Source organism: Papio anubis, chromosome 19, assembly GCF_008728515.1.
Source record: "Papio anubis isolate 15944 chromosome 19, Panubis1.0, whole genome shotgun sequence".
Classification (NCBI taxonomy): Eukaryota; Metazoa; Chordata; class Mammalia; order Primates; family Cercopithecidae; genus Papio; species Papio anubis.
This window is the reverse complement of record NC_044994.1, coordinates 67,727,821-67,755,639: the sequence shown is the minus strand read 5'-3', so window position 1 is coordinate 67,755,639 and position 27,819 is coordinate 67,727,821. Positions and strand designations below refer to the sequence as shown.

At 38.2% G+C, this 27,819-nt stretch overlaps 1 long non-coding RNA gene across 1 annotated transcript; it reads right to left on the bottom strand.

Moving 5' to 3' along the window:
- Positions 1-1,012: 1,012 nt before the first annotated feature.
- LOC110741830 lies at positions 1,013-25,139 on the bottom strand. Its single transcript, XR_002518769.2, has 5 exons — positions 24,231-25,139; positions 14,481-14,762; positions 10,725-10,795; positions 5,053-5,261; positions 1,013-4,348 (listed from the first exon to the last, which is right to left on the bottom strand). It is a non-coding gene; the product is annotated as an uncharacterized LOC110741830 (long non-coding RNA).
- Positions 25,140-27,819: the final 2,680 nt, after the last annotated feature.

The window sequence follows — 27,819 nt, the reverse complement described above, 5'->3', positions numbered from 1 at the left end:
TTCTTTTATCGATGTTTTGTAGTTTTCAGAATACAAGCTTGTGTTAATTTTTTTTACATTTATTACCAAGTATTTCATTTGTATTAAGAAACTATAAAAGGAATTATATTTTTAATTTTACCTTTCAAGTATGTATTGCTAGTATACATAAATACAGTTGATCTTTGTCTGTTGATCTTGTATCCTGAAACCTTGTTGAACTCATTGCATATGACTGCAATTATTTTAAATTTGCTTTGGATTTTCATGGCCCATCTTGCTGTATGTTCTCAGGCCCTTGGAAAACAACGTGTGCTCTGCTGGTTTGGGGTGAATTATTTCATAAATATAAATTAGGTCTTGTTGGTTAGTGGTGTTCTTGAGTTCTTTTATGTGCTTGCTGGTTTCCTGTTCTTCTACTTTCTGTCTCTATCACCTGGACTACTCTAGGTACCTCATATAAATGGAATCAGACAGTGTGTTTCCTTTTGTGACTGGCTTATTTCACATAGCATGACATCCTCAAGATTCATTCACATTGAAGCAAGTGTCAGAATTTTCTTCATTTTTAGGGCTGGATAATATTCCACTGACTTGATTAGATTTTGGTGTTTTAGGGTTTTGTCTCTTTTTTTTTCTTCTTTTTTTTTTTTTTTTGGTAGAATTTCAGCAGCATAATGGAAGACGTGGAGTTGGCAGTGATCCCCATTCCAACCTGGTCTCCATTCCAGCTCCAGCCACTATGATACTGCATTATGCTTCTATGAAGCCAGGGGTTTTTTTGTTTTGTTTTGAGATGGAGTTTCACTCTTGTAACCAAGGCTGGAGTACAATGATGCAATCTTGGCTCACCGCAACCTCCATCTCCCGGGTTCAAGTGATTCTCCTGCCTCAGGCTCCCAAGTAACTGGGATTACAGGTGTGCGCCCACGCCCAGCTAATTTTGTGTGTGTGTGTGTGTATATTTTTAGTAGAGACGGGGGTTTCTCCATGTTGGTCATGCTGGTCTCAAACTCCTGACCTCAGGTGATCCACCTGCCTCAGCCTCCCAAAATGCTGGGATTACAGGTGTGAGCCACTGAGCCCAGCTGAACCCAGGGTTTTAAAAAAATAGTCCTGTTACTGAAATCAATTTCACCAAACAATAGAACAATTAAAGGAGCTAGTAAACTCTGTTTTTGTTACAATGATTGTTTACACTATACAAATCAGATGAGTCATTCTGTTTTGCCAGAAGATAACTTAGAGAAAATAGTTTGAAATTCTATATTATTTACATGGTAGACTAAAATAGACCCATCAATTACCATCTACTGAGTTTTTACATAAGTATAATGTTCTTAAAACAAACATTGTTGTTATTGCCATTCAGTCTAAGATTTAATTATTGGCTTATAGAGTGAAAAAAATTTAAAAGCCAATCAGTTTAAGGTGTAAAGGAATAAAAAAAATCCAAGGAAAACTATCATTGAACACTTTATCTACACTTTAATAAAGTCACAGAATACATATTTTCTCTTTTTGACAAATTGAACATAAAGAAAATAAAAGATCCAGCAAAGAGGAAGAAGAGTAGCAAGGAAGGAAGGTCAAAGAACTGGAGAAAGGATGGAAGGGAGGGAAAGAAAGAGGATCTCCCAGGTCTCACCCTGCAATATCAAGTTTCCTTCCAGAAGTGAAGTTACCCTCAGCTGAGAGAACTCCATCCTGGGAAATGTCCATGCACATACTGGTGGTGAAGGATGAAGTCTCAGTTTTGCGTCAATGAATGGCCTGGGACTTAGAGGTTTAAGCCACCTCATTAATGTTATGTTAACTTTATTTTTGGCATAAGAGTGAATTTTTTTTTCATTTATTTCTGATGTTCACTTAACAAAGACAGAGTATGAGAAATTTTCCTGAGGTGAGGAGGACATTTGAGGCAGTGTAGACAAAAGACTATTTCTGCTCAAAAGACCATCCAAGATACAAAGACAGAAGTTAGAGGCCATCGCTCAAATGGAAGAGAGATTTTAAAAGCCCTGATTATCACAGAAACATACACTTGAGGACCTTCCACAAATGTAATTCAATCTGAAAGTCTTTTTCAAGGTTAATGAGTATCAGAGAAAGTTATAAATTAAATGTTTTTAAAATATAAGCTTGACCATTTTTAATCAAGCTAAAAGAGCTATTTCAATTTTCTATGAAAATGCATGTTAAGATGATCTTAAGTCCAGAATAATTTGAACATCTAAATTTGCACAATATACTCTTCCTATTCAGTAAGTATTTAGCCTGACCATTCTCCATTAATCCTCTGTTAATGCTTCATTAATAATCCCAGAACTCATACAATATGACCAAACTCATATAGAGATGACCTTAGAACTCAGGGAATTCATGCCAAAACTGACAACCTTAAGTGGTGTTTGTATTAGGAAATGAAATGGTAATAAAGTATGGAAACTACATGAAAACAGAAATCTATATTTTCCTTAACTAATTCACCTCCAGCAAGATGAGTTGGTTTTCTAAATTTTTTTCTGACAGACTGTTTGGCTTCATCCTTGGATGTGTATTTCATTTTGGCTGAATTCTCTACACCACCCCTTGCTCCAAGCCATGTTCTAAGAAAAGAAAACTTCAGAAATAAGGGAAATATCTTCTTAATTCAGAAACAAGAGTTTTCATAACACTAATTTTGTTGCTAGTCCTTGCTTTTTGTAATGGACATAGCTTCACATAACCTGCAAATAACTTTTGAAATAATAATTCAAAATATTTACAAACAGCTCTGCTCAGCCTGGCGGAAGGTAGTCTCTATAACAGGTAGTAGAGTGCTGTCATCTTATTTATCATACCATGTTGTTGTGAGGATTAAATGAGAAAATACTCATGAAAACACAAAACACAGTCTAAGCTGGCACCTAACAAGTGCTTAAAAACTTGTTGTCAGTTTGTTTGTTGTTTTGCAGTATTTACCAGGAAGAGGTTTCAGGTCAGTTGGAAAAATACTACTGCACGTATGGGATAGTAGTGCTTATATGTATATATACTCACATACACACACACACATATATGCACATGTACATATATATACACACATATGCACATATATAAATATACGTACATGTATATATACACACATACATATATATCATATATATGCAAACTAGAATTATATACACGATAGAATGATAAAATTAAGTGCTAAGCTATATACTATAGACAGTATAATCACGACTGAGTTCAACTGGATCACTGTACATTGACTGTCTACTATATTGAAGACACAAGATTGAAGACCATATTGAGATATGATGTGTATGCTATTACATCATGTTATTGCAAAGGTGATGGAGACCACTGAGCATGATCATTGTCAACCAAAGTTTAAATAATGCAAAATCTGCTTCTAAGGTGAATCACTAAATGATCACTGCTAATTTTCCTCTCTCCAGCAAACATTAGAAAAATTCAAAGATTAATGGTTAAAAAAAGTTAAGTTGCAAAAGACAGTATTTCATTTACAGAAATGCAAAACAGCTTTTGAAATCAATGTTTCCATCTCCTTTTTTTCAGCTTGTAAACCCATAACACTAAAACACCCTAACTGATTTTATTTCTACACTTTGTTAAAGTGATGTGATCCCAAGCTGGGACCTCATCTGCCCAACGTTTAACCCTCAGAAACCTTTCCCAGCCTGGTTTTGAACTCACAGAAACAGCAGCTTTTAATGGAAATGCTGACAGACTCTTAAGTATAGCAACGTGAATGGCACCAATGATAATAAATATGAGGAGTGATTCCCAAACCGAAGACGGGCAAATAGTTACCCAGCTGCTACAGAAATAGCAAGATAGAATTTAAAAAAAAAAAAAAAAAAAGGAGAAAAGAAATTAAATGAAATGGGTATGAGCTGGAAACATCTGTGCTCACCACAGAGGAAAATGCATATTCAGCAGCCAGTTTATTGGCTCTTTAGAGGATGTGAATGGCGCATTGTAAATAATGACCCGCCTGTAATAAATTCCCAGTAAAAAAGAGAGGGGCTCGTGTGTTCCTCCCACAATTCACATTTCTGGGTCCCTGCTGTGAGGGATGATTCACAGCAGTCACAAATTCCTGTTTTCAAAATGCTATTGTATACTCCAGGGCTTTCATTAAGTTCTGCACTAGCTGGGGAAATTTAAAACTTGAGAGAGAGAGAAAGAGGGGAGGAAAGCGGCTTTCAGTGGTGACTGCGCTCAGTACTCAGTCTGCAGGGCGCTGATAGATGTGATCGGAGGGTGTGTCTTCCAAACGACCCAGTTGCCTCCCATCCTTCTTTTTTCTGGAAGTCCATAAGGAAAGAAGAGAGTGGGGACCAGTGACCTCCTTATGTGACTGGAAGGAAAAGAGACAAGAGAAAGGTCTTTGCAGCTGAATTTTGAAAGGCAACTGGGAGACAGCACGTGAATCCAGGGCACTAGAGTTAATGGGTTCCACAAGGAGCCTGCATCTGCCATAACTTTCCAGGGTGCAATGTGCCAAGTGCGTCTTCAGAGTTCTAAAGCTTGGATGGCCCGTGAAGATTTAGGATTGTGCTATTACATGTTCAAAATATATCTGTTAAATATACATACTATGCCTGGGGCATAATGTTTGGTCTTAAGGTCATAAATACTTAAAGGGGAAATTGACCAGTCAGGATGGAAATCATTTCCTCTCAGCCCAGGCATCAGTACAAAGAAATGAGCGCTCTTGCCCAGCTCAGGGGATTTTGGTGACTGCATTTGATGTGCCTGATGCTGGTGCCTGGCCTGTTGATGCTGTGCTGGACAGGGCTACTCCCCACGTCAGGCCTTGCCCCTCCAAGACACAGTTTGATATTCCGTCTGCATCATCTTGGCCAAATGATTGTTCCACAGCTGCAAAGTGCACTAATGAGAAGAGCTGCCAGAGTGTCAGAGATCCCCGTGTTCCAAGGGTTTAGGAAGCACACTGTCTGGGGCTACCTATGCTCACACATTGGGAGGAGATGGGGATGGTCCCAGAGGCTGTCAAGGTGCCAAAACCCGGGCTGGAACCCACCACTGTCTGCGTCTTACCAATTCCCAGTGAAAGCAAGAGGCCCCCGCGTGTTCAGGTGGAGAAGCCAACAAAGGCACCAGAAAAAGGTGAATTCCAATTAAGAGAACTAGAAGTGTGTTTATCAACAGCAATAGATCACAACAAAGTTTTCTCGATGTGTCTCTTCCTGGGATTCTTAGACCTCCACTCATTCGTGTCCAGATAACAAATGTAGTCACATCATTTTCTAACATAAAAGAAAAAGAAACAGTTAATCTAAATTCTTTTCATGTTTTCTCTTCTGTCTTTCCAAATAAACTAATCCTTTTCAAATAAGTGCATGACTAGGACCAGTGAAATCTTCCTGTTTTGGAAAATAGTCTATTGAACAATCTTCTGTAGAGGTACTAGGATAATTCCCAATAATTTTGTTCTTTGTTAAGGCTTTTTAGGATTTTGCAAGGCAGGATTACAGGCAAAGAAACCAGGAACTAAGCATGCTTTGTTTTGCACTATGCCAAGCCCTACCTTTTGTAGTCTGCAGGCGGAGTGAATTGTCAGGGGCACCCAGGACAACCAAGCATGCTGGTTCTCTCTGCTTGGGCACAGACAGGGAAGGCCTGAAGTGGGTTCTGGTGGCCTTGCCCACTACCCTACTGCAGCGTGTATAAAGAATGACTGAGGCTGGGCCCAGTGGCTCACTTCTGTAATCCAAGCACTTTGGGAGGCCAAGGTGGGCAGATCACTTGAGGTCAGGAGTTCGAGATCAGCCTGGACCACATGGTGAAACCCCATCTTTACTCAAAATACAAAAATTAGCCAGGCACGGTGGCACATGCCTGTGATCCCAGCTGCTGGGGAGGCTGAGGCGGGAGAGTCACTTGAACCCGGGAGGTGGAGGCTACAGTGAGCCAAGGTCACACCACTGCACTCCAGCCTGGGTGACAGAGTGGGACTCTCTCTTGGAAAAAAAAAAAAAATGACTGGAATGAGGATGAGGTGAACTCCTCAGGGACCATCAGACTGTGGCCTGTGGCAAAATTTAGACAGGTATGTTTTAAAAAACAAACATCTCTGAAAATGAGTTAAACATTTGAGGAAAGAGGAAGATAGATTTGCAATATTTGTTATTGAATGGATCAACAAGACTTCACTGTGCACCTATTATATGCAGTCAGTGTAAATTTTACAGAAGATTCCAGATTATTGTTGTGACCTCTGCCCTCTAGGAACACAGAATCTCAAGATATCTGCATCTTAGCAATTCACTAACACAAAGAAAAGAGTGATGATAAAATACAGGGATTAAAACAGGATACTATGTAATTTTTGAAGCTATAAAAGAAATGGATAAGTAAACTTAGATTACTCTCTAAATTCAAAAAACTGCAGCATCAAACTATTTGTTGAATCTGAAAGAATGGCCGAGAAAATAGAAAGTGATATTATTTTGGATAGTAAGTAAACTATGTAGACCAATGACTCCAAGAGGTAATAAAAGCTGAAAACAACTTCAACAACAGAGCAGATCTATTTGAACAACATATCCACATTAGTTTTCTAAGAAAGTCAAAGACTTGAACCTAATCATGCCCTTTAATTGAACAGGCACTGTTGGATTATCCCACAAGTTGAATAAACCATGGGTGCTCTGCCCAAATATGTTATGGTTAGTGTCTAGAAAGCAAGCTAGGAATACTCAGAGAACAGCTCTGACCCCTGGTTGCAGGTTTAGACCCTCCTGGCTGGGACCCTACTGCATTGGTAGTTACCAGAGCAGACATTATAGCAAGTGGGTATCAGATTGGAAGCAAGATGTCCAATTTTGAATGACAATAAAACAATCACTATGGTACATGCTGAAACTCCTAAACTGCCTATGCACACGAATCTATTGCACATATAACACACATGTATATGTTTGTCAAGATTCATCCTAAAAGAAGAACAAGAAAGTAAGCCCAGTTTCCAGGTGGACACAATCGACAACTCTTTAAAAATCAAAAGAGAAAACAGTCTTCGTGGTTCCCCTAGGTGAGTACTGGCTTTGTTACTGGTATCTTTTCTAAGACCACACTTACCTACACAGACTTCTTGTCTTGACTGTGCCCTGTTAGATGCTTTTAATTCTGTATCCAGGTCCCCCTTTGCTGCTATGACGCCTACACCACATTTGTGGTTTACAGTTAAATTTTTTAGCCTGTCAGAATGCTCATAATTATTTTAGCTGATTCCTAAAGCAAACTGCTGTTCAGATGAACTAGACCTGCTTGTGGATATTTTTTAAATGCTTATTACCCATTATATTACAAAATAAAAATAAAACATGTTACATATATGGAATAAGTTCAATTAAAAAAAAAACTACACTCATTCAAATACAATGGAACCCTGATTTATTATCAGCTTTCCTGTGGATGGTAGGGTTATAAATAATATCTGTTTTTACTTTTCTTTTTGCTTTGCTTTGTTTTGTTCTATAAGTTTTCTGTTTCTAAGCTTGAGGACATCGTCTATGTAAAAAGCAATTTTTTGAAAATTGCCATCATAACTATTATAACAAAACATTGCTATTATAAAGTGAAATATAAAGATATCAAATGAAGACACGTTGAGTATTTTATTTAATTCAAGCAATGAGAGAACCAAAAGGATGTCATAAGTAGTTCTAAAGAGAAGTTAAAAAAAAAAGAACAAATTTTTACCGTGTAATAAAACGCAGGAAGAGATGCCCAAATGGACGTAAAACTGGTTTTTCCACAGGGAGAGGAGAGCGTTCCATCGAACCTCTACTGACAGAATTGTGTGCCGGCAAACAAGAATTATTTCACATTGCTATCAGCTGCCTGCAGTTTGCAAGGTTATCAAATAATCCATGCAGAATAAAGATCTACTAACTCAGAGCTCCCCTCCATGAGCCTCTAAACTTCTCTAGCATCAAACAATCCGTGGTTTTCCACTGAACCACACATTTTCCCCTACACCATTTAGTTCACCTCTCTTTCCAGAGCTGTAAACTCATTTGGTCAAAAGTAGGCCCACTTAATAACGATTTACTTAAAGAAAGGGTAAATGTATATATTTTATAATTAAAATTGTCCAAATGAAAGTTTTTTTTCAGGGAAGTTCTATTTCTGGACAGTTGATAGAGTTGGGAAATTCCTAAATTTGCCTCCCAGACTGTCATAGTACAGTTGTGCAGGTTGCAGACTGAACAGCAATAAGAAATATCATAAACATGTCATCCATGTAAGTATCACTAAGGTTGCTCAGAACACTGAACAACCTGGAGTCAGGAATAAGAGTGAGGGAACGCAGCGAGGAAAGAAGCCGAGAACACTAGCTCTGAGTTGGGAAGCAAGTTCATTCCACCTGCTATACCTAGGTTGGGACATGGCTGCTTATCCACTGTTTTTTCTTCCCACCATGAACCAACCAGGAGCCAAGGAGGAGCTGGGCAGAAGAAAGTTCCCAAACAGCATAAGCAGATAAGTTTTGAGAAAACCTTTTTAGGGTAGAAGAGTCTTTATTGGAGGGAAAAAGAAAAACAGACCGTTGCTTTTTCAAGATCCCTGTCTGAAAAGGACGTGTTGCTGCTTTTGAGAGATGGGGTCTATTACTCATTTCTATTCCCCTTGAAAATAAGCCATTTGTAGACAGAGCTGTTAAAAAGTGCCCACTTTCTTAAGCATCCTGCTCTTTCCAATATGGCCAACTTTCCAACACAATTCTTCCAATTAGGATTATGTTTCATGGCTAGAAAGGCCACATTCCCTGTAAACCGCCAAAACCTCATTCCCTTCCCCTAGCACCTTTGGGCCCAATTATTTCACCACTAGGGTGGAAGCTAAGGGAGCTGTACCGTTCAGCAACTTTCATTACCCTGTTTTTAAACCTCAGCTCTGCTGTGAATCTCCAAGGGCACATTGCAGCTTCCAGGGAACAACTTTTGTTGTGTCAATACATGGGGTTCTTTTATCAACTTACAGCCTTCGGGCTCATCACCCAAAAGTTCCTCCTTCGCCTCTCTCACCAGACCTGTCTCAAATATGCATTGTAGAGGGAAATTCTAGTCAGAAAAAGCAATGACCTATCCTTACTCCAAAGCTTGTCGGTAAACAAGAATTATTTCACATTGCTATTAACTACCTACAATTTGCAAGGTTATAAAATAATCCGTGCAGAATAAAGATCTACTAACTCAGAGTTCCCCTCCATGAGCCTCTAAACTTCTCTAGCGTCTAAACAATCCGTGGTTTTCCACTGAACCACAAATGACCTATCCTCACTCCAAAGCTACTGTTAGTCCTCGTCATTGTAGACTGTTTATGTCAACTCTTCATAGCTATCTTCCACCAGATCAAACAGGGAGAAATCTTCCCTTCTTCAGAACTTCAACACATTCTTTATGAGTTTCCAATTTCCAGGAGAGACTAAAACACATTTACCAAGGAAGACCTAAATTTTGCCACAACTTACCACCAAATCAGAAATTTGAGATAAATAAATCTGAAAAGAACAAAATCTGCTTTAGCAGATTTTTTTTCCATTCTCTCTAATGACCTTTTACTCTGAGCTTCAGTGCAAACCCTCCCTACATGCAGACATGCAGAGGTGCTGGGAGTGAGATACTCAAAGGAAAACAGGGAGAAGGACACAAGGGGGCCGGGATGGAGACTGTGCCCTCTCCCTAGGACCCAGGGCTCTGCCTCTCCACTGACCCCATGGACTTTGTTTTCTCCCAAGCAATGACTGTTCCTCCAACCAAAAGTAAATGACAGGCAAGGGCCATCCCAAGAGTGAGCTGAAGGTGAACTATTTAAACTCAATCTTAAAGATTCCTCCTAAAACATATTTTATAGCTACATTAGCAACTTCTGTATCAAACAAAATTCTTTTATATCAAAGATTATAAAAAAGAGTGTGTGTATGCATGTTTCCTGCATTATAAAAACAAATAGATACTGACAAACAAATAGATTTCCCTGGGGGAAAAGACCACGGGGATAGTCACACTGTCAGCTGACTTCTCCTGGTCAAAATGGACCGATTATTTGCTTTGTAATCATCAAACACAACTGTTTTAAAAAAAATCTTAAAGCACAAGACTTCACAAGAGGGTAGGAAGTTTTCAGCAGCAGTATTTTAGTTTGAAATATCTGAAAGAATTTGGAGTCTGAAAGTGACCTTTGAGTGTTACAGAATCTCTCTCAAATAGCGAGCTAGGCTAAGATTTACTGACTTACTAAAGACCAACCCTCTCCTTTCTGTATGGGAGCGTTTATTATGCATATCTTATCCCTCTGCCGCCTTTTGTTATTGGAATGGCAAGGGAGGGGCCAGCAAGGACCTAGTTTTTGTGGGTCATGTCAGCAGATCAAGAGGTTCTGAATCTGGACCACAAGGAGACCTCCAGCTTGTTGTCAGTACAGAATCAGATTTTGGGAGCCTGGGGATGGCAGGGAGAATGTTTCGCATGAGAGAGACACACTGCTGTCACCATCCTCTGTCCCCACTACAGGAACACTTCCACTCCAGGTTAGGATCTCCACCCCAGGAACTCTGTCAGCCACCAGCCTTCACTTGTTCTATTGCCACATTCGGATCATGTCCTCACCCGGACCAGCTCCATCCCTGAAAGCCTAAATCCAAATGTTCCACCCACTGACCACAACCTTTCCTCCTTTTAGATCATTTGCTCTGACTTTACCTGTTCTTAACATCTCTAAAACGTCCACTTCTTTGATTACCCTTCCTTCCTCATCTTCTCACCTATGGCGCCTACACAAGGCAGAGAGAGATATATATATGTTTTTATATCACATATATTTCATATATATACCATATATATGTTTTTGCATATCATATATACATGTTTTTGCATATCAAGTATATGATATGCAAAATATGTGTGCACACATACATATATGTATACACACATACAATAAAATTTTTTTTTTTAGAAAAAGCTATTCAGTTTAAGGGATTGTATTCTTTTTTGAATATTGTATATCCTTTTCTCTTTTTTTTTACGTTTTAAGTTCTGGGATACACACGCAGAACATGCAAGTTTGTTACATAGGTATACATGTGCCATGATGGTTTCCTGCACCCATCAACCCGTCATCTACATTAGGTATTTCTCCTAATGCATTCCCTTCTCTAGCCCCCCACCCCCTACAGGCCCTGGTGTGTGATGTTCCCCTCCCTGTGTCCATGTGTTCTCATTGTTTAGCTCCCACTTATGAGTGAGAATATGCAGTGTTCAGTTTTCTGCTCCTGTGTTAGTTTGCTGAGAATGATGGTTTCCAGCTTCATCCATGTCCCTGCAAAGGACATGAACTCATTTTTTATGACTGCATAGTATTCCATGGCATATATGTGCCACATTTTCTTTATCCAGTCTATCATTGATGGGCATTTGGGTTGGTTCCAAGCTTTTGCTATTGTAAATATTGCTGCAATAAACATACATGTGCATGTGTCTTTATGGTAGAATGATTTATAGTCTTTTGGGCATATATCCAGTAAAGGGATTGCTGGGTCAAATGGTATTTCTGGTTCTAGATCCTTGAGGAATCACCACACTATCTTCACAATGGTTGAACTAATATACACTCCCACCAACAGTGTAAAAGTGTTCCTATTTCTCCACATCCTCTCCAGTATCTGTTTTTTCCTAACTTTTTAATGATCACCATTCTAACTGGCGTGAGGTGGTATCTCATTCTGGTTTTGATATGCATTTCTCTAATGACCAGTGATGATGAGCTTTTTTTCATATGTTCGTTGGCTGCATAAATGTCTTATTTTGAGAAGTGTCTGTTCATATCCTTTGCCTACTTTGTGATGGGGTTGTTTGGTTTTTTTCTTGTAAATTTAAGTTCTTTGTAGATTCAGGATATTAGCCCTTTGTCAGATGGATCGATTGCAACAATTTTCTCCCATTCTGTAGGTTGCCTGTTCACTCTGAAGATATTTTCTTTTGCTGTGCAGAAGCTCTTTAATTTAGTTAGATCCCATTTGTCAATTTTGACTTTTGTTGCCATTGCTTTTGGTGTTTTAGTCATGAAGTCCTTGCCCATGCCTATGTCCTGAGTGGTATTGCCTAGGTTTTCTTCTAGGGTTTTTATGGTTTTAGGTCTAACATTTTAAGTCTTTAATCCATCTTGAATTAATTTTTGTATAAAGTATAAGGAAGGGATCCAGTTTCAGCTTTCTACATATGGCTAGCCAGTTTTTCCCATAAAAAAATTTGAATCAATTCAGAAATCTGCTTTATCTGTTCTTATAATAGGGCTGTTGACTATTGGAAGAAATCTAACATTTTAATAGAAGTCATTCTAAACACAAATTCTCCAGTCTCACCTACAATCTCAGTGTGGCCTGACAGTTATATTTGGGGTCCGAAAAAATGGTAGCAACTCTCAATGCGAAGACAGAAGTACTGTAGGAGAGGTAACCAGTGCAGTTTATAATTAGGTCTAACAGAGTCCACTGGCTACAGCATTTCCCAAGGAATTCATCATTGATCAATTAATTTGTCTTGGGCACAGATTTTAGTTGATTGGTCACAATCAAATGATTCTAGTTATTTCTGGGATTTTTTTCTCTTGATGATTGGGAACTTCCAGTATCCATTAAGTATAAACACTTGGAGTTTCTACACATCTTTCCATTAATGAGTATATATTAAGGAGCTCTGTTTGCCTAGTGCTACACTGAGCATTCTGGGCAATTAAAAAAAAACCTCATAGTCGCAGTCTTTAAAAGTTTATAATCCAGGTGGAGCAATAAAATCAATGTACTTAAAACAGTTGGAAAACAGATTTGGACAAACTCTGTCATATTGATAGTAATTAGGGTAGTTTTTGAGGCAGATCAGAATATGAGTTGAGTTTTGCAGGAAGAATGCAATGTAGAAGACAGCAAGATGGGAGTACTTGTCTTCATATTTGCATAGTTTCTTTAATTTTGCTCCCCTTTGTGATTTTAAAGCAGAATGCAACAAATGCAACCAGTAAGAATGGGAATTCAGACTGACAATAGACTCCTCAATTCTAATTTATCTCCTGAAAAATGCCTTCAGGTTCCCTATGAAGTTTTACATAAGTCTCTCTTACCCTAGGTTGTCTGATAATCTTAAAGGGGTCAGACATTCATCCACAGGATTCATATGAAAAGAATATGAATCCTTTGACATTCGTATCCAATCCACAGGATTCAAGTGCACCTTGGGAATTTTCATCATGTCTCCTGTGTGTGCTCAGCCCAAGACCAAAGTCAGAACTGAACAAGGAGATTAGGAGAAGAGGAATGTGAGCTCTCAGCCCCTCACATTCTCACTACATCCCAGATATGAGCATGGCCCCAGTCAGTTTCCAGTATCAATAGTGAAAGGAAACTTCCAAGTCTGATTTCCACAGAGGCGTGAAATATCTCTTCTTTGCTTTGGGAGGTATTTCACCTTTTGTAACAGAGCAGATATCACTGAGCCCCACAGACACAACTTTATTTTTAAATAAATCTCTTATACCAAATATATCTATGCTTAAATTAGAACCCCTTGGTATGTCTGAATGTTACATTCTGTTAAAAGGGCAGGAAAGTATATGGTGTGACTCGCTTTCAATTCTTAAAACATTTGATAAAAGTGTTCTGTCCCTGACTTTATGTAATTTTGTAAGCTTTGGTAAGTTATTTATTATACACCTGTATTGATCACTTTGGGCTTTTTATTTTTGGCATACAATCCACTCTTAAACTAATGACTACAAAATATCGTTAAAGTAGGTGATAGTTCTTGCAACTAAGAAAAAGAAAACTATTGATTAATGATCGCTTGTAACAATACAGTCATATTTTGTTTTCATTATTTTAGTTTGGTTTGATTATTTTGGTTGTTTGCTTGCCATTTTATTCATCTTCTATTATTACGGGTTTTACAGAAACTTAGAAAAGAGAGAAAATGCAATAATCAATTCTGAAGTCTATAGAGGAAGAATGATTGGAAATATTATATTGACAAAAGAGGAACAGATCCATTTTCTGAAGATATGCTTAGTTCCCGTGTGCAACTTGTAGGGATCTAAGATTATTGCAAATGAAGTAGATGTTTTACATAAAATTATGCCATACCTGTTCTTAGAATTAATAAAATCCAGAGCCTCGAAAAAAATGAGGTTATTAAAATAGGTTGTAAAACTTTAGTGATTAAAATAGCAAAATAATGACATAAGAATAGACAGATCAATCCTTTTCATTTAAAAAACCTGTAAATATGATAATTACACAACTCAAGGAGTTAGGTACTTATTGACATGAAAACCTAAAGTTGTGTCCATGTACTCTGCATGTACGGTGTAACTCCGTTTCAGTAAGTGTGTGTGCGTGTGTTTGCGGGTGTAGGCATGCATATGAGCACGTATGTGTGTGATTATACAGAGAGGTCCAGAAGAATGTCTACCTGGCTGTCCACAGTGGTCATCTCACGGCAGCAGAGTCTCACATGTGATATATTTTAATCTCACATATTGCTTTTTGTTTCTCTGTATTGTTTGAATTTTTGAACCATTACATATTTTTAGCAAACAGGCTGAAGTTACTTCCAATGGAAGAAAAAACAAAGGTCAACAAAATATTTCATGTAATGTCTCTCATCAGCTCCCAAGCTTCAGATTTTGAGCACGGCTGTTGTCCTTGCTCTGTGCATTCCTTCTTCTCTTCCTTGGTGTAACCCTCACGAACCCTAGGTAGAGAGTGAAGGATCATGGATACTATTCTTTGTAACTCAAACTTTGGCTTCAACAATAACATAACGATCATAGATGTAATGGTGTGGCCTTCATATAATTTTTAAATGAGGGATTTAGGATTAATTTAGTGCCTCTTCGCCCTTGAAATAAATGAAAATAGAAATCCAGATGTGGGACTCAGGGTGGAGGGCTTCCACTTTAGACCCACTGTATGCTGGATGATCACAGCTCAGCTTCTCCATGCAATTCTCCATAGGCCCAAGGTTAAAGCTGCTGATAATAACTCACAGGGAAAAAGGCATGAAAGGAGAAGAGAATAAAGGGAAATAATTGCTAGAACAATACTAGCAAAGTTTACCTTAATTTGGGACATGGCTGGATTTAGGCCCTATTTATAATTAATAAATTAGGCAAAATGGGCCCATAAAAATAGAAACTCATTAAGAACAAGAAAAAACCGTACTTCCCACATATTGTGAAGGTTGTGCTCTGAACACGGGTACCCTGGGGAGGAGAGGCGGGGGCTGAAATAGAGCCTCTCGCTGTCCTCAGTGAGCAGAGCACCCTGTTGCTATTGTGGCAACACCCACATTGTAGAGGGAGGACTGCCCCTGTCCAGTTTCCACCAGTGTGAGCAGCTGTCATTTTCTAATGACATTTTACGATTCAGCAGCCCTGATTCTCCTATTTCCAGAATAATGCAAGGACAAGACGATAAGTTAATCAATTAAGAACTGGAAAGGAAATTTCGAGGATGAGGTGGAAAACTTATTCTCATCCTCCATTGGCAATTATGTGCTATCACATAAGAGTGGATGCCAACAAAATCCCAAAGGACATGGAAGAAAAGCACTTCTGGGGTGGAAGATTTATTTGCGAATAACTTAAAATTTATATTCAGTTGTTTAAACCAGTTCTGCTTTCTTCACAGAAGCTAGTGGATATCTCTATTTTACCTATGAAACCATTGTAAAATTAGTCAGTATGTAATTAAAATAATTCCTGAAAAAAAGGCATCATGAGGAAATTATGGAGGGAAATAAAGGTAGCAGAAAGGAACTCAAAATTATGGCAGATTGTCCAAGATGCCAGGGCTGTACCCATACCAGGCTCTGGCTGTGTGCACTGACGCACAGGAACAAGGGAGAACCTGTTGGTGAGTGTGTGTGCCATGATACAGGAGTGGATTTGTGGGACTGTGAACAAAGTGCTAACAGAATTGTTATGGTATCTTAATGTTCCCTCTTTAATATGCAAAATGACACTACTCTTTAGCTTTCAACAGAAGTCCTAATCAAAAAGTAATATTTATGGTTCTCCTCTAAATTCTTCAATTTCACATTTTTACATAGAACACAACTCAGTATTATGATACAAAAGTGAAAATCTAGAAATTGCAGAAAGACAAAAATTTTTAGTAGTAATAAATGAGTTGTTTAATGCTAAGAGGATGTGTAATACAATACAGACCAAGTTCTGTTTTGATAATCAAAGTAATACGAGTTGAATACTGTGTAAATAGCTTGCAGAAACTTGGTGGGAAAAAACTCAAAGTGTTATAATTGCCTTTAAGTTTGTGAGAAACACAAGAAGTTATCATACACCAAAATAAAAATCATTTTAAAGCAATATAGTCAATGCATCATAGGAGACAAAAACATAAAAAGAGTAATGAATAATTTAAAATATATATTTAAGAAAAAGGAGAGTACTCTTATTGGTCCTTTTCCAAATAAGAGTACAAAAGGTTAAGTGTATATTTTTGAATATGCATTTTAAAATAACACTTGACAATATTTTATTAAGATCTTGCAAAAAAATGTATGTAGACTGATCCAATAGCTTACATAAGACTCTATCTTTCTGGTTGAAAATTACACTTAGAACAATTTGTCAAACAAATTTCCAGGAATAGTAAAACACATGCAAGAAAGAAATTAATATCATGCATCTCAGCATCAGTTAAGAGTTGCATAGATCAAAGATTCGTTCTCGTGCCATGAAGGTCTGACTTTGACTTTCAAACAAGATGAGAGTGGGAACCACATGATAAGACAAAAGCATGAATGGCTAATTTCTAAGGATTTTATCAGATTATAAATAAAGCTCATTGTAGCGTAAGGGATCCCCAAACAGTTGCACTGGAGTTTGCAGGCATACAGGTAAACATATGTGACACAGAGACTGTGGTTCCCTGTTACTTCTTTTCCATAAACGATACTGTTCTCCTTTAATTCTTCCTAAAGCATAAATGAATAGTCCATATTTTTAAATGGATGGCAAGCAAATTCTCAGTTATATCAACTGCAGTAATTAATGCATTTTACTGCTTTCTGGCATTTAATTATAGAATGTGCCACTGCGCCTTGTTGAGGACATTTTAAACTTTTTAGTGTGCTAAAAATGGCATTAACTCTTTATTCTTATTACACACAATTTTAAACAGAGTACCTTCAAGAGGGTCCTGTCTATTCTCCAAAATTAGATGGAGCATAAAAGATAGACAGGCATGTATTTTATCAGAAAATATTCCAAACTTAGAAAAAACCTGTGTGGGGAAAAGAAATACCAATAAAAATGTATGAGTGAAACAACCTGGCTTTTGAAATCATGTGGAGATTAGGGCTTGTGTTTGCTTCTAAATCAGCCTTTATTTCCTTACCCAGTCATGGAGTTTAACATCATAATTGTCAAATCCATTAGTTCCTAAAGCCTAGGACCATGATGTAGAATGAACCAGTTGTTCAAATGCCTTGGTGTTGCCTTTACAAGTCTTTAACACCTAAACCAAGAGGGCTGTGGCCACCTTCATAAGTAGGTAAGTGGCTTTATTCAGCATAAGGGTGTTGCTTTATTTAGTGACAGAGTCGAGAATGTGATCCTGGGACTGACGAGGCTAGATAATTCCACCAAAGTGGCTGAAGTATTCTTAGGCATCTAAAGGTAGATGGAGACTAAGGAAAGGAAGACTAACAAAACTGATGCTGGGGTGGTAGAGGGCAGAAAACAAAAGACTCCCAATACTGACATTTTTGAAAAAGAGAGTCAAATCTGCTATTATTAATGTAGAACTATTTTGTCAAGGAGACACCCCAAATTTTCAGAAATGTATATTTCTCAACAGCTATAATAATGATGAACCTCTTGTGAAGGGATGGTCTTTGTTCCCAAGTTCAGATTTTAGCAAAATATTATGTTGTCAGTATTTTCCAGCAATAGAAAATTACCCTCTTTGATCTAGATATTTAGGCATCTGATAGAGAATAAGTATTTTTCTTGCATTCAGAGACCTAACCTTGTACAAGGAAAGCTAAGCTAGAAAATCAAATAACTTTAAAAATATTTAACAACATAGGAAAGTTAAATTCAATTTAAAAATAATGAACATTATAAAGTAACATTTCAATGTGTATCTCACTGTGTATCAAATTTGTGGCACAGGCACTGATATTGTTTGGCTTTGTGTCCCCACACAAATCTCATCTCAAACTGTAATCCCTATGTGTCAAGGGAGGGAACTGGTGGGAGGTGATTGGATCATGAGGTTGGATTCCCCCATGCTGTTCTTACGGCAGTGAGTGAGTTCTCACGAGATCTTTCGGTTTTATAAGGGGCTATTTCCCCTGCCCTTCTCTCTTTCCTGCTGTCTTGTGAAGAAGGCACTGGCTTCTCCTTCCCCTTCCACCACAATTGTAAGTGTCCTAAGGCCTCCCCAGCCATGAGAAACTGTGAGTCAATTAAACCTCTTTCCTTTATAAATTACCCAGTCTCTGGCGGTTCTTTATAGCAGTGTGAAAATGGACTAATACACCCACACCTTTTCTGTGTGGCTATTACAGGTGGCTTCCCTTTTATGGCCATGATGGAGTAATAGGGACTGGATTTACCCTCCTATCTGAAACAACTGAAAAAAACTGGACACAATTTAGAAATTGACTATTCTGGAAACACTGGACATCATCTGGTAGCAAAGGACACTGACCTCTGTGAAATGGGAAACCAAGTGACAGGCCCTATAGTTGTCCAGTTTACTGCCTGGAGACTCTCTCCAGGCAGTCATTCAAGTTAAGGGAGGGAAGGGGAGCCCAACAGTCTTCATGTACTGAGGTGATAAGCCAGGGAGATCAAAGAGACTGTATTAGTTCCCTAATGTTGTGGTAACAAATTATCATAAACTTACTGCCTTAAAAAAAAACACAAATTTATAATCTACAGTTCTGGAAGTAAGAAGTCTAAAATGTATCAGCAAGCCTGTGTTCCTCCCAGGGACTCCCCGGAAGCACCTGTTTTCCTGTCCTTTGCAGCTTCTAGCAGGTTCCTGCATTCCTTTTCTCTTGGCCTCTTCCTCCATCTTGTAAACCAGCAGCATAGCACCTTATAATCCCTTTCTCTGTCTCTGACTGTCCAGCCTCTCTCCCTCTTACAAGGACCCATAGTATTATATTGGCATTACATAGTATGAGAGAATCCAAGACAATCTCCTCATCTTAAGATCCTTAATTTAGTCACATTTACAAAGTGCTTTTTTTGTTATTTAAGGTAAAATATTTACAGGCTCCCGGGTTTAGGATGTGGACATTTTTGCATGGTAAAGGAGCTTGTGGCCATTATTTAGCCTGTCACAGAAGCCAAAGCATCTACAGTTTGCAGGCACAGGAGCAGAGGAGACAGAACAAGGAAAGTTGCAGAGTGAGAGCACTACAGATCTGAGGGAGCCCTGCAAGTATGCAGCAGAAAAGTCCTCTTGAGTATTCAACTAAGTGATGATCAATGCATGCATGTCAGGAAACTTTCCAAAACTGAAGGGGAAATCAATAGAATAAGAGGGAATAAGCCTAGGGGCTCACACAGAGCTGAGAGTAGTACCTGCTCTCCTATCAGCCTAAGAAGAAATATCTTAATTCAACGACATTGGGGAGAGTAGTTAGAAGGGTTTGCCTCAGTAGTAAGGCAAAATGGCCCTAGATTAAACACTTCACTACTCTAGTCCTTCTAATCAAAGCTTAAAAGCAAGATTCATAAACATAAAAGTAATTCCAGTAGCCCACCTCCCAGAATATAGGTTCTGAATTTTTTTGGTATAAAGAAATACCCAGTAGCCAAAGACAAAAACAAAAAACAAAAAACAAAACAAAACAAAACATCAGAATGAAAGGCATCCAATAAAAAGTTCCCAGGTGTGCAGAGAATAAGAAATACACAGCCCACAATTAGGAGAAAGCCAATCAAGAAAAACTAATCCAGAAATTATTCAGATGATAGAGTCAGTAGATAAGAACATTAAAACAATAATTAAAATTTTATCCCATGTGCTCAGGATATTATAGCAAAAATTAAACATCTGAAGTTGAAACATGAATGATGTAAAACAGATGTAAATTAAACTGCTAGAGATGAAAACATATTACCTGAGATTAAAAATATGCTGAATAGGTTTAACAACCTATCACATGAAGAAGAAAAGATTCGTGAACTTGAAGATATAGCAATAGAAACTATCTAAAATGAAACACAGAGAAAAAATAATTTAAAAACAAGAAAAGACTTGTGAGTTGTGAGACAACCTCAAGTGACCTAAGATTTGTGGAATTTCAGTTCCCAAAGAGATGGTGAGGAGTGAAGAAAAAATATTTGAAAAAATAATGTATGAAAATTTTCCAAATTTGATACACACTATAAATCTATAGACCCAAGAATCTGAGAAAACCCAAGCAAATACATCAAGGCACATCATCATCAAATTACTTAAAACCAGAGATAAAGTTTTCAAATGAGACAGACAAAAATGTCACATTATATAAATAAGAAGAAAAATAAAGATGACAGCAGATTTCTCACTGACAACAATGCAAGCTGGAAGACAGTGGAATAGCATCTTCAAAATACTGAAGGTTAAAAGTGTCAACCTAGGGTTCTTAGTGAAAATATATTTCAAAAACTTTTTTAGTTATTATATTGTTGGTGGTAGATTTTGCATCGTTATTCTGAAGCTTTTGTATGCGTATATCAGATACAGCAAGTAAGTAATTATGTTGTTGTCATTAAGAACTGGAATTGTCAGCATAGGCTAAAAGAGATAGATGCTGCCCATGAGGTTGAGTGAGAACACTGTAGTCCTGAACTTAAATTGAAAGTATTAATAAGAGCTCATGATATATTTTATTAAGAAAATACACGTTTATAGCTATGTTCACCCCAAAAGGATTAGATCAACGGAATAGAATTAAGAATCCAGAAAAAAATAACAACAATACATCTGTAGTCAATTTATTTTTAACAATGATGACAAGACTGTGCAAAGGGGAAAGAATAGCCTTTTCAAAACATTGTGCTGGAAGAGCTGGATATCCACATGCAAAAGCATTAGTTTGGATCCCTGCTTCATAACATATAACAAAAATTGACACAAAATGAACCAAAGACCTTATTGTAAGAGCTAAAAGTATAGAACTTCTAGAAAAAAACAGGCATAAATCTTCATGACCCTGTATTAAGCAATGGTTTCTTAGATATTGCACCAAAAACATCAGTATCTTAAGAAAACGTAAATAAATTGGACTTAATCAAAATTAAAAACTTCTGTGCTTTAAAAGACACACAAGAAAGTGAAAGGACAATTGATAGAATGAGAGAAGATATTTGCAAATCCTGTGTCTTATAACAATTTATAACTTAAAATATCAATGCTGATCAAGGGTATCCAGAATATACAAAAAAGCTCTAATAATTCAATAATAAAAAGACAAGTCCCTAAGAAAAATATAGAAATGATCAATAATGACATAAGAGATTTAATATCATCAGCCATCAGAAAATGTAAACCGAAACCACAATGAGATACCACTTTACACACACACTGGGATAGCTAGAATAACAGAAAATCATGCAAAATAAATGTTGGTGAGGACGTGGAAAACCTGGAACATTTGTCCATTGCTGATGGAAATGTAAAATGGTGCAGCCACTGTTGAAAAAGGTGTGGCAGTTCCTCAGTAAGTTAAACATAGAATTACCATATGACTCAATAGTTTCACTCTTATGTATATACCCTAATAATTGAAAACAGGTGTTCAAACTAAAGTCTCTACACAAATGTCACAGCAGCATTCATCACAACAGTCAAAAACTCAGAGCAACCCAAATGTTCATCAGTTGATGAATAAACAAAATATGAAACACAGTACATGGAACCCTTCTTAAGCTATGAAAAGGATGAAAGTTCTGATATATGCTGCAGTATGGATGAACCTTCAAAACATTATGCTAAGTGAAAGAAGCCAGACACAAAAGGCTATATGTAGTATGATTCCATCCATACGAAATATCCAGAGGCGGCCAATTCATAGAGATAAAGCATATCTGTTATTCCGAGGGCCAGAGGTGGACAGGAATGGGAAGCGATTGCTTAATGCTTGTAGAGCTTCTTTTTAGAGAGATGAAAAGTTTTGGAACTAGACAGCTGAGATTGTTGCAAAACATCGTGTATGTCACCAATAGAAATTTTTTAATAGATATTTTAGCACAAAAACGTTGTAGACGATAGTAAACAGTGAATGTTATAATTCTCTACAAGTTAAAAAAGTCTGGAGTGGGGAAGTAGGTAGAAGATATGGATGAAATGAGTTGGATCACAATTTGATAATTGTTGAAGATAAATGATAGATAAACATGGAGTTTTTTACAAGATTCTATTTTGATTAGGTTTAAATATATTAATATTCAGAAACATAATCAAATATACAGACACTTTAAAGATTGTATCAAGGAATCAGTAGATTTTGTTAATTCTTGTTAACAGAACAATTAATGAAGACTAGGTCCTTGGGAAACAAGTTGCACGGGCTGTGGCTTCAACATAATTTTATGTGTAGTTGGATAGGCTGCTTTTTCCAATTATATGGTATTATTTGACAATGCCACAGAATTAAGTTTAGAAGGACAAGATCAGTAGCGTAGTTGCCAAGTGAATATTAGTTTTAGAAATGATGGTATAAGCATAGATGCCTGAAAATTATCCAGGGCTTTTCTCAGTGCCTCATACGACGAACTCTCAATATGAGGTTGCTTATTGAATTAATGAATGCTCCAATATCTGCGCTTGGCCATATACCTCATAGGACTGTTGTGAGTAATTGAATGTCGTTAATTTGAGGGAATGCAAATTTCCTTATGGGGGGGGAGATAACAACTGCTTTAAGTGTTTTGAATCAATTAATTGATTTCCAAAACAAAAACGGTGCTTTTCAAAACAGCTGACAAACTAGTTAGGTCACAATAAATTGTTAGACTAATTGTTTGTAATATCATATCAATCTGAATGTGTGGAACTAACCAGTTGCTGCGTGTCATGTAGCTATGACCTGAGATTGTAATTTATATCTTAAAATATCAATGCTGATCAATTCATCTAATTTGGAGGCAAAAAAACTGTTGTCCATTATAAATTAAGTATTATTTGACAATGCCACAATTAAAAGTATTTTAAAATTAAGTATTATTTGACAATTATTGTCAAATAAAAACTATTTGACAATAATAATTGGGTTATTGACAATAATCCTAATGCTATTATTATTGCTAAATAATTGTCAAATAATACTTCTACCTACTTACCCTAAATTAAATCAACTCATCTCCCTATTTTCCCTATTTTGATATATACTTCTTTTCGTTTCTTTTTTTTTTTTTTTTGACACAGAGTCTCGCTCTGTGGCCCAGGCTGGAGTACAGTGGGGCCATCTCAGCTCACTGCAAACTTCGTCTCCCGAGTTCAAGCAATTCCCTTTCCTCAGCCTCCCTAGTAGCTGGGACTGCAGGCAGCAGCCACCATGTCCGGCTAATTTTTGTATTTGTACTAGACAGGAGGTTTCTCCATGTTGCCCAGGCTGGTCTCAAACTGCTGAGCTCAGGCGATCCACCTGCCTCACCCTCCCAAAGTGCTGGGATTACAGGCCTATTTTGATATATATTTCTATAGCCCAGCAAATCATTCAGAGCTTGAGGGTCCTTATTATGGCTACAGCTCCACCTGTTTGTTCTCTCTCCAGCCGGCCGCTTTGACTGAATGGCTGTGCTTTGTTCCTGATGATGCCATGTGAGAGTTCACAAGATGCTAGGTAAGCAGCCAGGAGCCAGCTTGCTTCAACACCGGAGACAAATCACCCCCGTAACCTCAGCCCAGCCTGCTGGCTGCAGCCCTTTTGTTCCCGCGCTTGCCTCCCTCAAAGCGTCCACCCCCTTTCCGGTTCTAGTCACTCTCTAGGGCTTCCCACTTAAATCCCGCGGTTTCCGGAACAGTGTGTCTATGGCTGCCTCTCGCTTCCAGGCAGCCGGGACCATTTTACCTCTCTCCTTTCGTTCGCTGTTTACACGGCCTTCAGAATTACCGGGGATTTCTTTTGATCACTCAGGATCCAAATCATTTGTTTATCTTAAGAAAATAGAAACTAATTCTTACATACTGTAATGGTTTCCGGTTCCAGTCATTCTCTAGGGCTTCCCAGTCACATCCCGCGGTTTCCGGAACGGTGTGTCTGTGGCCGCCTCTGGGGCTTCCCGGTCACATCCCGCGGTTTCCGGAACGGTGTGTCTGTGGCCGCCTCTGGGGCTTCCCGGTCACATCCCGCGGTTTCCGGAACGGTGTGTCTGTGGCCGCCTCTCGCTTCCAGGCAGCCGGGATTATTTTCCCTCTCTCCTTTCGTTCGCTGTTTACACGGCCTTCAGAATTACTAGGGATTTCTTTTTATCATTCGGGATCCAAATCATTTATCTTAAGAAGATAGAAACTGATTCTTACACACTGTGATGGACAACTTAGATGAACTAGATAACTTGCATGATTATAATGATATAGAACATTCGGACGTTAGATGAGGAAAGCCGCGTGTTCCCCCTCCATTTCACCTCAGATGTGACTGTCTGGGGAAACGGCCACAGCTGGAGCACGCGTGAGACATGTACAGAGGATGAGGCCCCGTGGAATTGTCTAGAACACCCCCACCTGGTCCTGTGGTCCAAGGCCGAGCTCCACACTCCTACAGGCGTCATTAGCCTCTCATCAGCCACCATCAGGCCCAAGGATGACAGCAAATAGGGTCGCCAGCCAGTTTCTGCTCCAGAAACAGCATTAGACTCACGGCACAATTTACTGGACGGTTCTTTTCCATTTTCGCCGAAGAAAATGCGGCTAATGCCTTCCAAAGGAGGAAAAGGAAAATGAAACTAGTAACAAAAGATCCTGTTGGCTACAATTATATTAGGTGAAGAAATAGTGAGTATGTGTTTTTTACCCGCTGTTTAGTAGAGCTATTTTCATATACACACACATATAAAGACATTGTTGAATTTTAGTACAGTACTTTAACATGATTTGGTTATACTAAAAATAAAATCTTTTCTTTTCCATATTTCATTGTGGTACAATTTCCTGTCTCAAAGAAATATGGAAACTTTTACTTGGAAGATATATAGTTAGAATTTCCTGTAATACTGAATTAGCTCCAGTCAAAATGAACTATTTTACACTGCCATTATTACTCATTTACCAAAAATACTTTGTTCTGGGTTTAATATTTTCTTAATACTTTTAACTTTCCAAAGCACTTTCTCATTAAATATCGTTTTTGGCCTTACAATAAGCCTGAGTTAGGCTCACCCAATATCTAACTAGATTTTTTTAAGCAACAGAAGCGAATGTCATTTGTTTATGATGCCTGTGTATGCCTTGACACTTTAAAAAATAATTCAGTAGAAAAATCACATTAAAAATCACATAAAAGACTTTTAATACCATACCTTGACAATAGATATGTCCATGCAAAGCTATGAGACTCAATTACAGTTTTATTATGATCTGATTATGATGTCAATGTAAATTTCTAAAAAGCTCTATCCAACTGTAATTTCAAGACAGTTTCATTGCATTAAGAAACAAAACAGTCAACATAGCGTTGCATTAATTTGGGGAGTTTTGACAGAAAGCTATAAAACAAAGGAATGTGACAAATCAAGTCAACCTAAAATTTGGCTTCCCTGAGAGTGGGGAGTATTATTGAAGCTCATAATTCCAAATATAGAGACCAGTGGGCGATGCCAAATGGAGCCTGGCGAACTTGGGCACAACTGGTTGGAATTAATTAACTTGCCATCTAGGAGCCTCACGTTGCTGACTTTCTGTATTGCTGGATCCGGTTCACACAATGATATGTAGCCCTTTCCTGCTACCCCACTATTGAAGCCAAGGGGGAGTGCTGCTGGCAGGTATTCCTTTCTCTAATTTGTTTTTTTTTTTTTTTCTTCTTCTTCTTTTTTTTTTTCCAACTCTGTGTATTTATGGGGTTTTAAAATACTATCTTTTCCTGTTTACCATATGTCAAATTCTACATGAACTGATAAAAACATGCAAAGGCCTTATCACTCTAATCTCCTAAAATAGGCTTGCTTCCCTCCTACCTCCTACACTTCATCAAGCCTTAACTACTAATTACTAACATCTAAAATGCTCATCTGACCGAACTGCACTATGTGTCCATTTTTAAAGACCTCAGTTCCATTATCCTCACTGATGTGGGCACCCAGGAAAAAACAAAAACGAAAACAAACCAAAAAAAATCCCTGTTTGTATTTTTCCATGATGCAGCTACTCAGCTCTGGGACAGTTCAGTATAATGATTATTCCCCCCTCAAATATAATACGCTCTCTTTAAAACAAGCTAGCACCCTCCTTGCTTCTGGAGCTCTGCTGCCTGGATTGACACCGCAGCAGCCGCCTTCATCAGAGCCTGCTGTGATGCTCCCAACTCCTCACTCCAGGGAGTGCTTCCCTGCTTGATGCTGGTAGCAGATTAAAGCTGTTCTAATTTTCCATCCAAGCCAAATAGATGCATAAGCAAGCTGTTAGATTGTCTCAGGATCAGCACAGTATACCAGCCCCGTGCTTTTTCAGAGCTCCACTGCAGTTAGCATATCGGTGAACATTTGCAAGTGAAATCATACGGGGAGGAGAGAGGAGGGAGGAAGTGGAAGACAGAGGTAGGAGAACACCACTCCCAAAGCCAAATGCAGATCCCTGCTGAAGTGGCAGTGAAAAGTCAAAAGGCACTCTACCAGAATTTAGTGAAAAACACATGCAGTAAACACTGAAAAATACCGCTTATTGAGAAAAAGGAAGAGAGAAGCATGGAGGATCATCTCCTTGCATTTATAGTAAAAAAACAATTTGTCATGCTCTGTTCTGCATAAGACTCTCTGTCCAAACAGACAAAGGGGAAAACAGAATTGTAAGGCAGCTCGGTCATTACAGCTGAAAGCAACTAAGGCCTATGCTCTGTGAGCCAGTCGCAGGTCACTACAGATGCCCACCTGGGATTTGGGGCTGGGAGTCCAATTTGAATTTATCTCCCAACCCCTTACTCAAATAAAGCTTATGATGGAATTGCCGGTAAAGATAGCAGTCAGTTATGTAAATGAGATAAAGTGTCCATTGCACAGTATGAATTTGGATGTGACACATTGCCAGATTTGGAGAAAAAAGTAAGAACCAACATGGTAAAATGCAGAAAGGCAAAGAAAGTTTAAATCAACAGAAGCATAAGAAACATGCCTGCAGCTCAAAGTGCTGAATAAATGGGGTGAAGATGAGGGAGAGATAATTACATGCCTTGTTAGAACTAATTTTTATCATCATTGTGTTAAACATTTATAATAAAAGCCCAGGTGCACGAAGCATTCTGCTGAGTGTGGTACAGAGCAAGACACCCAGATACTCTTTATCCCTTGCAAGACTCTCTACAGAGAGAGCTGGGAATAGAATGCACACAAATGCTATTCGTGACAAAAAAGGCTCACCAAATCATTGACTGTGGGGCTTCCCACGATGAGATTTCTCGTGCACAGGCAATATGCACTCCTAAACAAAATGTGAGCATAACATTTTAAAAGGAGACCCTGCCTACAAAGACTGCACACTAAAAAAAAAATGTGAAAGTATTCTATAAATGAAAGAAATGAATATATATTAGCCTTAGTGGGTAGAAATATGTACCCCTTCCC